Here is a 14609-nt window from a genome sequence, read left to right on the forward strand (position 1 = left end):
ACAAATGGGACTTATCTAAACTAAAAACCCTTTTGCACAGAAAAAGAAATAACAGAGTAAAAAGGTAACCTACAGAATGAAAGAATATTTACAAATTGTCTCAGACAAGTAATATCCAGAATCCACAAGGAATTCAAACAAGTCAACAAGAAAACAAACAAACAAAAACACTAAAAAGTGGGGAAAGAACATAAACAGACATTTCTTAAAAGAAGACATACAAGTGACCAACAAACATATTAAAACATGCCCCACATTGCTAATCATCAGAGAAATGCAAATTATAACCACAGTGAGATACCATTTCACATCAGTCAGAATGATGATTATTAGTAAGTCAAAAAACAACATGTTGGTGTGGATACAGAGAAAAGGGAATGATTATACACTGTTTGTAAGAACATAAATTAGTAGACCACGTATGGAAAACAGTATGGAGATTTCTCAAAGGACTAAAAATAGGACTAACATCTGACCCAGCAAGCCCACTATCGGGTATCTATCCAAAGAAAAAGAAATTATTATATAAAACAAATTCCTGTGCTCGTATGTTGATCACAGCACTATTCACAACATCAAAGTCATATAATCAACCTAAGTGTCCATCAGTGGTGGATAGGATTTAAAAAATGTGGCATATGTACATCATAGAATACTATGCAACCATAAAAAAGAATAAAATCAAGACTTTTGCAGCAACATGGATGGAGCTGGAGGCCATTATCCTAAGTGAAATAACTTAGAAACAGAAAATAGAGTTCCACATTTCCAGTTATAAGTAGTAGCGAAACAATGGGTACACAATGACATAAAGATGGAAGTAACAGACATTAGCAACTCCAAAAGTGGGGAGGTTAGGAGAGGGGCAAGGGTTGAAAAATTACCTATTGGATAAAACGGTCACGTTTGGCAGATGGGGACACTAGAAGCACAAACCTCACCTTTACACAATATATCTATTTAACAAAGCTCCACAGGTACTCTATGATCTACAATAATTTTTAAAAAGAAAAAATTTGTGGTATGTTAACTTGACCTCAATATTTTAAAAAAGATTAAGAAAATATCTTGAGAGTAAAAGCAATATGCAAACTATTGACCACACCTCAATGGGCTTCCTTTCTTTCTAATATAATGGTTTTTCAATACCTGGTGGCTGCATCAGCTCTCTGATGCCTTCACATACATGCCTTTTTGTTGTTCTATCTTACCCAGATTTGATGCTTTCCTGAAACATACAAACTCATGTTATTATTCCTCTGACTTCCAAGCTATTGTTGACTATTATACTGTAACTACATTGTAATATATCTAATCGATAGGTGTTTCTAATCTCTATAATGTTATTTATCTTTCCATTTATATTTGGCTATATCTTCAACCAGCTTATATTCTCCTAAACACAGAATAATTTGTGTTTCTTATCTCCAGTACATAGCATAATAGTCTTTAAAGGTCAGAGCAAATCAGAATCACTTGGGGCAATTTATTAACCCTAATTTCAGAGATTCTCAATAAAAATTCTGGGATGAAACCAAGAAAAGTGTATTTAGTAAACACAGATGTCTGAACCCCATGAGTTAGAACTTCAAATAAACACTGCTCAATAACGTTAATATAAGAGATATCTAATAAATATTCATTGTAAGAATAGCATGCTTGATTGAATATAAACCGCTTTAAAATGTTCTTCCCAATCTCATTACCTATTGATGCTGCAATACCCTATCCACTAACTTACATTTCAGTCTTGCCTGCATATCACCCACTGTGTAATCAGAATATGCAGAGAAGCCTATATCATCAGTATGCATGATAATATCAAATTGTGGACAAGGTGAGCCAGTAAATGTTGCTAAGAGGAATTTCCATTTTGCATATCGTGACTTTTATCTTAATATTGTATTGATATTCCATGATCTTTGACAAGTAATTTTACTCTGCCAATTGCAATTTGTTCTCTGGCCTACAAAAAGGCTAATATATCAGGCATCATGAGTAGTCGCAGAGACAAGTGCAGTTAACTGCTTTGTATTTAACCATGATCAAAGTAAAGAGAGGGTACAGGGGGATGAAGTGCAAATAAGATATCAAGGGGTGTAGAGATTGTCCTGGAAAATACCTAGTAAAGACTGCTGTGTCTGGACAAGGGGAAGATGGAGGCAAATAGAAATCATTTTCATAGTATTCATGCTGAAGTACTCTTGCCTTGATTACCTCAATAGATTAATTAAAGTATTTTGGGAATCTCTGTGACCTCTGTAATTGACTTCATACCTTAGTTACCTTTTAGGCAGAAACAGACACATAACCACAACTTTTAGCTCAGGCTGAGATATTTGAAACGTTGAGAGCATTGGTGAGAGCACTGCAAGCCTCAACCTCTGCTGTGCTGCTGTCTGCACATCTAGATTGCCCCCAGAATATCACTAGTTGTAATGAGTAACTCTTCCTTTTCTGAAAGTTTAGTTCTGGAAAAGTTCTGTGATAGGTTCTACTCTCACATTTTACCATCAGTACATTCTAGAACCAGGTACTGAAATCAGGAAATTGTGCTCCCAAAACAACTGTCACTTCCAAAATCTGAAATTTGGATTGGATAATTCAGCCATTCGAAACCTCACTTCCCTTATCTGAGAAAAGGATCAATACCTACTATATAGGATTATTATGAATAATAAATGAGATGATGCCAATAGAACAACATAGTGCCTTAAAAAGTGAAACATCAACTGATAGAGTACCATTTTCATAGGAGTCCAAATTAAGTAGTTTTGCATTTTGTTCATGGGTTCTAGCAATGGGGTCCATACCATGTTGCCTGTGACATTTTATGCTCTTGAAAGAATCTTGGCCATATTCTGAGCCAGCGATACCTACTTCTTCCCTTGTTTTACTGCTCTGTACACAAGTCCTTCCAGTGACAACAATTCTTGTCTTTGGATCCTGATTTAAATGGGCTGTGCCAAGTATCCTGTCCTTAATGACTTGTCTGCTGGGGTCATCGTTTTATACCTGATAAAGGGGTATTTCTAAGTTACATGCTCTTCCTTGTGGGACTGTTTGGTCACTAGCTCCTGGCTGCGCAATCTTAATTGTTTTTCTTCAACACTACCAAAAATTTTTTTTTTAAAAAAGGAAGGCTAGGAGATGTAGGAAAAGGAGTAACAAAATTATTTTTCCAAGTATTTTAGGGTGGTCAGATATAGTAGAAAGATCATTGAATCCTCATTCCAGCATTTAAAAGCCATGTGACCTGGGGCCAGTCAGTATGTACATGTAATGGTTGGTGTACAAAGGAGATAGAATAATGGATGAGCAAGTATTAGAAGAAAAAAAAGGAGAAAGTGGGTTTTTGCAGGTTCAGTATTAAGTGCATTACGGATTTTGAAAAAAGCTACAGTGACATAAATAATAAAAGGTAACATTTATTTTGTGCTTCATATATGCCATAACTATGCTACACACTGCCTTATTTTATTCAATTCTCCCAACAACCCTTGAAGTAAAGTACTATTATTACCTTCATTTTACCTTGAACAAACAGGCTTAGTAAAGCTAAGTAAATCACCCAAGGTCATTTACCTTGTAGATATCAAAGCAGGGATGTGAACCTAGGTTCTTCCTGCTTGAGACTTTAAGCTCTTAACTAATAGTTCTTGAGAAACATTTCTCTGTAAATTTCTACCATGATTGGCTTATTTGTTTATTTCACCATAGTTCACCCTATTCCAAAAAGAATTTGAGACATTTTTCTTATGGTTGCTTGAAGGAACTTTTTTCTTTTAAAAAGATTATTTATTTATTTATTTATTTTATATTTTAAAATGTTAGGTTAGGGGGTACACATGCTGGTGTGTTACATGGATATATTGTGTAATACTGAAGTTTGGGCTTTAGTTGAACTCATCATCCAAATAGTGAACATAGTACCTAACAAGTAGTTTTCAACTTCTCCTCCACTTTGCCCTCCCGCATTTTGGAGTCCCCCAGTGCCTGAAGAAACTTTCTAGACAGATGTAAAACATTCTGAAAATAAGCATCTTTAAACTAGGATTTTATGCATATTTTGGGTTTTGTGTATGTGCCTCAGAGGTGCCAAGGGGAGCAAGAGAGGTTTAGTAGATACGGCTGGGAAATACTTCTTCCTGCATCAACTAAGGATAACATACTTGTATATAATTTGTAAAGCAATATTTTGTGAAAGACAAATGTCAGAGAATAAACAGCTTCCACTATTGGAAAAAAAGTTTGAAACCTCTGTTCTTTTTTATCAATTAGGAAATATCTTCCTAATCATATAGGGATCTCTGGGTTGAAGACCTAGAGATGTGGGTTTCTTCCAATGGCCTTCAAGGAAGGATCTTGGACTTCTGAGTATAAAATCATGCTATTTCATAGTGCCTAGTTGTTCACATCAATAGGACATACAGGGTTGAATGGGTTTTTAATGCAGGACTTTGTGCCTTATTGAGTGTCTGGGATAAGAATGGAGTACTTATAATAAGCATACTTATTAGAAGGTTAAATTGTCAAGAAGGTCAAGAATGAATAGCTGAAGAGTTAGGTTCAGAAAAATGAGGACAAAATAGCAATAGGGTTCTTTGTAGCAAAATACTACTACTACTACTACTACTACTAATAATAATAATAATAATAATCTGTCTCTTCAGGCAACTGTTACAGGGGTTAGGTCAATAATAATTTTCATTCCTGCTCCCTCAATGCTTAGGGGGGCAGGCCAGAGACAAAACATAAGCCAATGCAACACAAAGCAAACTGTTTTTTGTGTTTAATCATGTTTCTAGACAGTCTACCCACTTTATTTCTGATAATCTGACCAACTTTAATAGACTGAGCAGGAAAAAATAAATTGCCCTCTCTCAATATACAGAGATTAGCTCCCCAAACCCTGACATTTTCTTCATATTAAAACTATGTGGTGCAGTGGCTCACGCCTGTAATCCTAGCACTTTGGGAGGCGGAGATGAGTAGATTGCCTGAGCTCAGAGTTCAAGGCCAGTCTGGTCAAAGTGGTGAAACCCTATCTGTACTAAAATACAAAAAAAAAAAAAAAAAAAATCAACTGGGCATGATGGCGAGCACCTGTAATCCCAGCTACGCGGGAGGTTGAGGCATGAGAATTGCTTGAACCTGGGAGGCAGAGGTTGCCGTGAGTCAAGACTGTGCCACTGCACTCCAGCCTGGGCAACAAAGTGAAACTCTGTCTCAAAACAAACAAATAAACAACCCACAAAAAACAAAATAAACAAGCAAAAAAACCCATCAATTTTATACTCCCTTTGCCTTCTCTAAAGGCCCCTCAGAACAAATGATTAAGCTTTGTCAGATATTTATGCTTTACCATCACTAATAATTCCTCAGAACAGGATTTCAGAAGAGTATAAAGCAAGAGGAAACTCTGGACAAGTGTGAGTGAGTGTATGAAAGGAGTAAAGGAGAGGTCATTGTCTCTGAGTTATTTTTGTCCTTGGTGGGACCATGAATATTCACAGTTATTGCAATTTTTATACATTATGAAATGGAAATTAGGCATCAATGTAGCCTATGAGAGAACAAACCACTAGAACACAATCAAATATAGCAATGAATATGAAACACCGAAAAATAGTGTATTGCTATATAAACATATGCTATTTATTATTGTCTCTTAAGGGAAAATTGAACAACTGGTCAATATATGTAGAAACAACATGTAATAGTATTTGTGGAGAAACAGAAGAAAAACGTGAGGAGATTTTACTTCTTTTCTGGAAAGATATTATCACACTATAATGTTTTACTTTTTATTTGTTATATTTTGCTTTAAAAAAAACATGTTCCATAATAAAATATAAACAACAACAAATCAGCTCAATATAAATAAAGTGCATAAGTTATGTGAATACATAGAGTCAAATACAGAAAACAAAGTTCAAATACTACAAGTACAATGGATTTAACACTTAATGTATACCTCCCAAATACCAAGTACTTTATATACACTATCTTACTTAATTCTCACAAAAATGTATTTAAGACTTTATATATATATATATAGCTGAGAAATTGATTCTCAGAAAAGTTGAGCAACTTGACTAAAAATCACATAGCTTGCAAGAGATTGAACAGGTATATAGCCTAGTGCTAAATTGATTTTTACAAAAACATTATGCTCTTTCAGCATTAATCTAGAAGGACTGAATTTTGAACTGGACTTTTTTTAAAAAGGACTGGATGGGAAGATTCAGAACAGAAGTATTCCTGGTAGAAGCATTTGAATAGTATTTAGAGTTAACTCATAACAGCCTCATTTGGTAGGAGGCTATTGTGTTTCATTAATTCTTCAATGGGCACTTGTATAATTAGAAACCTATTGTGCGAAACTTTTCCAAAGGGGGTGGGGAATCATATAAGCCAAGCTGAGACTTTTCAAGTTATTCAGAGATTGTAATATCACTGAATTTAAGCCACGTGAATGGAAAATGCCAACCATTGGAGCAATAATTGCCACTAGAAAAAAATCCATTCAGCATACATGAAAATCAGAGGATTCTTGCATTGAAATAGAAAGTGGATTCCAAAAGCATCCTTCCCTGGCTTTCTGATGATAATGCCACCCACTGCAGGTAATCAGTGCAGGACGTCTGGGAGGTGGCTACACTAAGAACTGTGTAGAGTAGGTGCCTTTGACAATTCACTGGGCAATGTCTGCCCCTCTGGTTAGTGCGCCAGTTGAAAACAAGTAGAAAGGAGCTGAGCTTTGAAAGTGGCTGCCCAGGACTGGCAACCTACAAGAGAGAATGAAGGCAGGGCTCAGAGTCCTACACACAAAGGAGGTCATAGACTGGGATGTGGCCAGGAGCCTCACTGGTTTTGGATCTTAGATCCCTACCACCTAAACAGCACATGTACACATATATTTTTATTTTATTAACTTACATCTCTGTAGTTATAAGACACAAAGTCCAATTCTGGATAACTTTAACGAAAGCGTACTTATTAGAAGGTTAAATTGTAGGTCAAGAATGAATAGCTGAAGAGTTAGGTTCAGAAAAATGAGGACAAAATAGCAATAGAATTCTTTTTAGCAAATCATCATCATCATCATCATCATCATCATCATCATCTGTGTCTTCTGGCCATTGTTACAGGGTTAGGTCAATATCAACTTTCATTCCTGTTCCCACAATCCAAATCCCTGAGATTGTCCAATTATCCTAGACTGGGTCATGTGTGTGCCACCTTGGCCGGGAACAAGAGGGTGGACACCCTGATCAATAGTCCCACCAAGACTTCCCATGGTGAGGAAGTTGTATCTGGGATAGGAAAATCAATATGCTATTTCTAGAAGTTAAAAGAATATGGGGCACATGAAACAATTCATCTCAGATCATACACTGTTGTTTCTGAGTATAGGTCAGTTCTTCTAGAATACAGTCTAGCCTACAGAATTCCTCTGCAAACTGGATACTTTTTACACCTGAAGTGAAACAAACATTAAACACCTCTTTCCACACATATTGTATTTGTGGAACAAATATCCTATTTTTTATTTTTAAGCATTTCTTTCTAATAATTATGTTTATATATACCCAGTTTTTCTTCATTTATATTACATGAGATAAATTTCCTATGTCAGTAAATTTATCCAAATACATTATTTTAATGACTGTTAAGGCAATATGGTTAACTATAATTTATTTATTGTATCTTCATTTGCAAAAATGGTGTTTTAAAAACATCAAACATTCTATGACAAATAACCTTGTACATAAATCAATGGGCACAGCTCCAATTATCTTCCTAGGATAAATTCCTAGACATAATCAGATCCAAGGGAGTGAACATTTTCAGGATACATCTTGCCAAATTTCTTTCCATAAGAATATTTACAGCCATAGGAGAAGGCCCTGCTGGTCGCTTAAAATGAAGGCAGAGGCATGGGACTAGCTCCTTAAAGAGTATTATTGGAGCCTTCTCTGGCATGAGGCAGTGAAGTCAGCCCATCTGATCCTTTCAAACTCATCCTTAGGCACATGGTAAATGCTCCCCAGGTAGAATGGATACAGATTTTTGAAGTAAATTTGCATCCCAAGAATACCAACGTGAGAGGCTCCGTAGGTAGGGATGCATTTGAAATTGTTAGCACCAGAACGACTATAAACCAATCTTAATAAAGTACCCACAGCATGTCTAATTATGAGTATGGTATCATTCTGATGAAAGTCTTCAAGATAAACTAATTGCAAATGTATCCTTAGATAATTAAATGAGATAACTAAATCATTGTATTTCCTCTTCCAGGATTATTTGCATTTTATGTCTTCTTTCAAAGATGAAAGTTTGTGGTATAGAATCAAATAGAGGTGGAAGAGATATTAAATAACATCTTGTCACAAGAGGCAAATATGAAGAATGTGTAATTCATTTCCCCTAGTCAAGACCCATAGCAAACATCAATAGTCTATCAGGCAATCTTCCCTGCTCAGTTCAGATTTTGCTTCAAAATCTTTCTCATCACAGTGGCTTAGGCAGCCAGTAGTGCTCAGCTGGAGCTGGCATTTTATTCATAATCTATTTCAATCTCTGATATCAAGGAAATCCTGCCTATAGCATCAGGAAAAGCCTATATTTACCTCAATACCTCTGTACTTTCCATCTCAGCTTAATGTTCCCATGTGAGTATTAGCTAATGTTGATGAGATATGCTATATGTTGGGTAAAGAGCTACATAGAAGTTGCTGCATTTAATAGTATTAAATAATATTGGGACACTTGCTATGCCCCAGTTTATGACTAAAAATATCGGAGCTTAGTGAGAGCAAATAATTTGCTCCCAATTTCCTGGTTAGTGAGTGTCAAGAATGGTGAACGGTCTGAGATTGCACCCTGTCTGCAAGCTGACAAGTTAACATGACACCCTTTCATGAACATACATAAAAGACATCAGACTCCTAGGTCAGATCTGAAGGACAACTTATTATTCATAGCAATATCAATAGCCAGAATATCATTTGCATCAGTTTCCCAAGTCCTAAATTCCACTGGGCAATATAAATAGGGCCAAGTGACACCTGCACACTCAATGGGTTATTATAGGAGAGAAACCCTGAGTGTAGAGAACAAAAATATTTTTTAATGGACAGCAAGCATGTCTTTCTTTTGCTCTGAAGAGAGACATTATATTATACTGGACAGTAAGTATGTATGACATTTATTCCAACGGGAGACATTCTCTCTTCCAAGGTTGCTTGCTATTCAAACGTCCTTGAAAAGAGAGTCTGAAACAAAGTTGGTTGCTCCAAAGATGTGTGGAAATATAACATATCCATGGAAAATTGACCTTTAACACTGAGTGGAGGAGTCAGAATTTAAACCCAGGTCTGCATAAAGCCATAACTAATGTTCTTAATCAATATGCCTCATGTTTTTTCACCCACTTATTTTCCCTTCAAACTGGCAAAGTTCAGAGACTGGTCCTATCAGAAATGGGGAATTAGGGAATTTTACAGGCATGAAAAATGTTCCATATCCACTAATTCATTATTCTGATCATACTGCATTTAAACTGTTCACTTATTTTTATATTCATTCTAGACTGTAAGTATGGTAAGGTCTGAATCTTATTCACTATTATATTCCACTTGCTTTCTCAATAGAGGGCATAAACATGGTGCTCATGGTCAGAAATAGCTGAGTTGGGATCCTAACTCAGTCACTCACCAGTTGTGTGATGAATATGAGCCTCAGTTTCCTCATCTATAAAATGGAATTAATAATTTGTATTTTTCTAGGTTTGTGGTGAAGAATAAATGATATATATATATAGTGTTTAACATATTCATTGTACATGGTGGCCATTTTATAATATTTATCACTCAATGTATATATCTTGAATGTTTAAGCAATTGTGATTTTTCTTTTTTACTATTATAACTTTTTTTTTTTAACTAGATCCCTGGATTCTGTACTCATATGTTCCTTTTAATTTTAACTAAGTGTTCTCTGGCTACCACTTCCTTCATATTGGGGCTGATAATTTTGTTGCAGAGTTCAGAATTGTCATTGCTTCTCGGTATTCTTCTTTTTCCTAACCATAGTTTACTGCACCAGCCAACTGCCTGAGAGGAATAGCCTCTGTTGTCTATGGTCAGAATAAGTGATACATATGTGCATTTAATTTCTCCTTGATCACCTTTACTGATGGGGACCGCCTGACCTTTAAAGTCATTATGAGTCATTAAGTAGCTCTCATGCCTAGCAGGTGTTTTTTTGTTGTTGTTACACACACACAGATACACACACCACACACACTGAAATATTTTCTCATCAGCATCTACTCATGATAAACAGAGCATCCTCTGTTTATTATGTCTTTCAGATAAAATAACAATATGGACTTCTCACTCAGTCTTTTCTCTATAAATGACACCCTCCCTATTCCTGTCAGTGTCCTTTGCTTACCCTTTAGTTTATCCATGTTAGCATTAAAATGTAATGTCCAGAATTGAGCACTAATCTTTAGAAGAGATCTGACTGAGCAGCATAAAGCAAGCCTATCTGCAGACTCAGATGACCCCTGGGTAAGAAACAACAAATGACAATAAGTTGATAGAAAACATTTTATTTGGAACAGGTCTTTCTGAAACCCATAAAATCACCTTGTATGAGTTTGAGCTCACTCTTCCAACCCAGAAAAGCCTCAGATAAGAGCTTGAGTGGCGTTGTTTTATTTTTCTTTTCAAAGATTTCACTTCATGTTGTAAATCGGACATCCTGGGGCAGCACTCTTTCTCTTCCTCAACTGAAGTTAGAATCAAGATGTCTGGATTTAAGCCATGTCCCTGGATCTATGAGCTGTGTGACATTTGACACATCACTTAAACTTTCTGGACCACAGTTTCATCATCTGTAAAGTGGACGTCATATGTGTGTGAACTTGCGGGCTTATTGAATCAAGTATGATAACTTACATTGTAAAAATCCTTTGAAAACTGCAAAGAACCATAATAATATAAATACTCACTATTTTAAGAATTCACTTTGACTTTTGGCTGGATGTGAGTGGACTTTGGTAGTGTGGCTTGCCTTCCCTGAATATGTATATCAGGCACTTATGGTGACAAAAACCCTGTAATTGATTGACCCTGTGCTGTTTCTTCTTGCGATGGTGCCTAATGGGACTCGTTTAATCCTCATGTCCCTTAATCTCTTGGCAACACTCAACACTCCTTTTCACTCCTCTTGAAATGCTCTTCTCTTTGATTCTATGATAATGATCTCAGTTTCCTCCTAGATCTCCAGTTAGTTCTTACTGTTCTTAGCCAACTTTTTGTATCCACCTTTTTTAGGTTATAACTTCTCAGGGCTCAGTCCTAGAACATATCCCTCTTCACTCTCTCCCTACAGAAACTCACTAATACTTGTGGCTTTGGGCAACTTCTCCAGGTGAATGATTTCCAAGTATTTTCTACCTACAGCCCTCTAGGTTATACAAACATGTATCCAACTGCTTCAATATCTGCTCTTGGGAATCTCACTAGCACTCCACAGTCAACATGCCTAAAGTCCAATTCATGACCTGCCCCTCAAAGCAAGCCCAAGGTCCATATCTCAGGGAATGTTAGCTCCAGCCATTCATGCAAGTAGACAGAAATTATGGAATCATCTTTCATACCTTCCTTTCTATCTTATTTCATTCATCACCAAATTCTGTTGAGTTTACCACTCCCAGATATTTTTATCTTTGTGACCACTACCCTAGGCCAAACTATGGCCATCCTTTGCCTGGATATTGAAGTGGGTTCCTATAGTCTCTCCATTATTACATTTTGTCCTTCCCATGCCCCCCCACCACCCCACAATTAATCCAGAGCAGCCAGAGGAGGAGGAGGAGGAGGAGGAGGAGGAGAAGAAGAAGAAGAAGAAGGAGGAGGAGGAGGAGGAGGAGGAGGAGAAGGAGAAGGAGAAGGAGAAGAAGAAGAAGAAGAAGAAGAAGAAGAAGAAGAAGAAGAAGAAGAAGAAGAAGAAGAAGAAGAGTCCACTTTACTCCTTAAAGTGTTTTGATGTCCCTGACATGACTTTTTCACTACCTGTTCTGACCTCATTCACCCTCCCATCTTGTTTCATATAGTTCTCTTTTTCATTCTCTGCACTAGAGGCCCATTGGTTTTCCTTCAGTTCCTTGACATACATGCTCCCTTATTACACTGGACCCACTGTGAGTAGTCCTCTTTCTGCCTTAAATTCTCTTCCCCTGCCCTTCAAGCACACACATGCACACACACACATTCTTATAATCTAGTTGCCTGTCTACCAATCTTTTTTCTCTTTTTTCTTTTTTTTTTCTTTGAGATGGAGTCTGGTTCTGTCACCCAGGCTAGAGTGCAGTGGCATGATCTTGGCTCACTGCAACCTCCATCTCCAAAGTTCAAGCAATTCTCCTGCCTCAGCCTCCCGAGTAGTGGATTACAGGCATGTGCCACCATACCCGGCTAATTTTTTTGTATTTTTAGTAGAGATGGGGTTTCTCCATGTCCGCCAGGCTGGTCTTGAACTCCTGACCTCAGGTGATCTGCCTGCCTCACTAAAGTTCTGGGTTTACAGGCATGAGCCACCATGCCCAGCCCTGACTACCAATGTTTTACTCCTCAGCCTTAATCTTTCTTCTCTGGATAAATTTCTTTTACCCATCTGAATAAATCAGAACTCAACAAAGAAAACGTGTTTCTGTTTTTAGTAGCACTTATCACAGCTTGTAAATATCAAAATAATGTGATTTTTTTGTTTGTTTGTTTCTCTCCACCAAAAGTCTAAGCTCTACATAGGTAAACACCTTTTCTGTTTTGATTCATTATTATTTCCTCAGTGCAGAGCAGACGGTAAATATTTGATAAATACTTGTTAAATGAATGAACTTTCCATTTTACAGATGAGGAAAATTAGATCAAGAGAATCTATATAACTTCCTAGGGTTGTATAGTTTGTGAAATGGTAGAAGGAAGTCTTTTTTTTTCTACTTTTATTTTAGGTTCAGGGGTACATGTGCAGGTTTGTTACATGGGTAAATTCCTGAGGTTTGGATATGAATGATCCTGTCATCCATCACTAGCAAAAATGCTAATGATGCTGAGCACTTTTTCATATATTTGTTGGCCACATGGGCATTTTCTTTTGAGAAGTGTCTGTCCACATCCTGGGCCCATTTTTTAAAACGTGGCTGGTTTTTGCTTGTTGCATTGTTTATGTTAGAAGGAAGTGTTTTCCGCATGTTCTCACTCATAGGTGAGAATTGAACAATGAGATCACTTGGACACAGGAAGGGGAACATCACACACGGGGACCTGTTGTGGGGTGGGGGGAGGGGGAAGGGATAGCATTAGGAGATATACCTAATGTAAATAACGAGTTAATGGGTGCAGCACACCAACATGGCACATGTATACATATGTAACAAACCTGCACGTTGTGTACATGTACCCTAGAACTTAAAGTATAATAATAATAAAAAAAGAAGGAAGTGTTTCACCTGCAAAGTATTTTCTAAACCACCACAGTGTTTTGGGTAGTGGTTATATTTTTGAGATTCTTGTACCCATTTTCTTTCCTATCTTAGGTCAGTTACAGACTAATGCCTGCCATAGCCTGAACCATTGCCTCAAAGGCTTTCCTACAGAGAAATCTCCTTTGTGAGAGGGAAATTTCATAGAAGCAAAGCTTTGGAAAGAAATCTATGACCCTTTGTCAGGTCTGTCAATGTTCTTGGTACAAGTAAGATAAAGTGTGATTAACTGAAACAGAAAAGGCCTCTAGTAGAGGAATATCAAGGTGTTTATAGAATGAATGAGAGGGCTAGAGAAGCAGGTTTGATCTCAGGGAAGACGGGCAAAAACCAAGGTCACAATCTGGGAAGAGTCTGGTCACACCCCATGAACACCATGGATATCGCCACTGCCAGAGCCTCTAGTGAATACTGCTACAACTAGACAACACTGCCATGCCACCCCGCATTACCTCTTTCAAGAAATCCTAAATTGGCCTTGCAATGTATCATTTAATCAAGCTTTGAAGACACAGGTAGGGCCCTCCAGTTGGCCTGGAGTGAGTTAGATGCCAGTGTCCTGGATTCCAGGGAGGGGTGGGGGCTCTTCTTACCAGGATCCACACAGTTGGGGATCCCACCTGTAGGTGAGAGAAGATGGGTCATCCAACAAAACAACACCACAAATGTACTATAATAGGCATAGTAAAGCTAGTAGCAGAGAAGAAAGGGATTATCTCAGGATCAGGACCAATTAGACTCATATGAGTGGTCTGGCCTCAGCAGAACCTCTCCATCAGAGTGCTGTGTAAAAGCTGAGGGCAAAGAGCCAGGAAACCCAGAACTCAAAACCAGTAAGAGTAGATGGACATACGGCAAGGCTATTGTCGGGAGTCAGATTGTCTTTGAAGGTGTACTCATTCTCAGTGTGGGACTCTTAACTGTGTATGTCCTAAAGGCTGGGTGTAACAGGGATGTCACACATGCAGGAATATTGCAAGCATGACACCAATGCTCCTATCATCCCCCCATGACAGCCATAGATAATCAACCACAACATGATTTT

The 14609-nt window shown here is 37.4% G+C and overlaps 2 long non-coding RNA genes across 2 annotated transcripts in view; one reads left to right on the plus strand and one right to left on the minus strand.

The window, feature by feature from the left end:
* Window positions 1-14609, plus strand: part of LOC135966794 (uncharacterized) — a 71664-nt gene that overhangs the window by 30306 nt on the left and 26749 nt on the right. The window lies entirely within an intron of this gene.
* LOC135966954 (uncharacterized) lies at window positions 10612-14184 on the minus strand. Its single transcript, XR_010580664.2, has 2 exons — window positions 14017-14184; window positions 10612-10912 (listed from the first exon to the last, which is right to left on the minus strand). It is a non-coding gene; the product is annotated as an uncharacterized lncRNA (long non-coding RNA).

Source organism: Macaca fascicularis, chromosome 13 (genome assembly GCF_037993035.2).
Source record: "Macaca fascicularis isolate 582-1 chromosome 13, T2T-MFA8v1.1".
In the NCBI taxonomy this organism is placed as follows: Eukaryota; Metazoa; Chordata; class Mammalia; order Primates; family Cercopithecidae; genus Macaca; species Macaca fascicularis.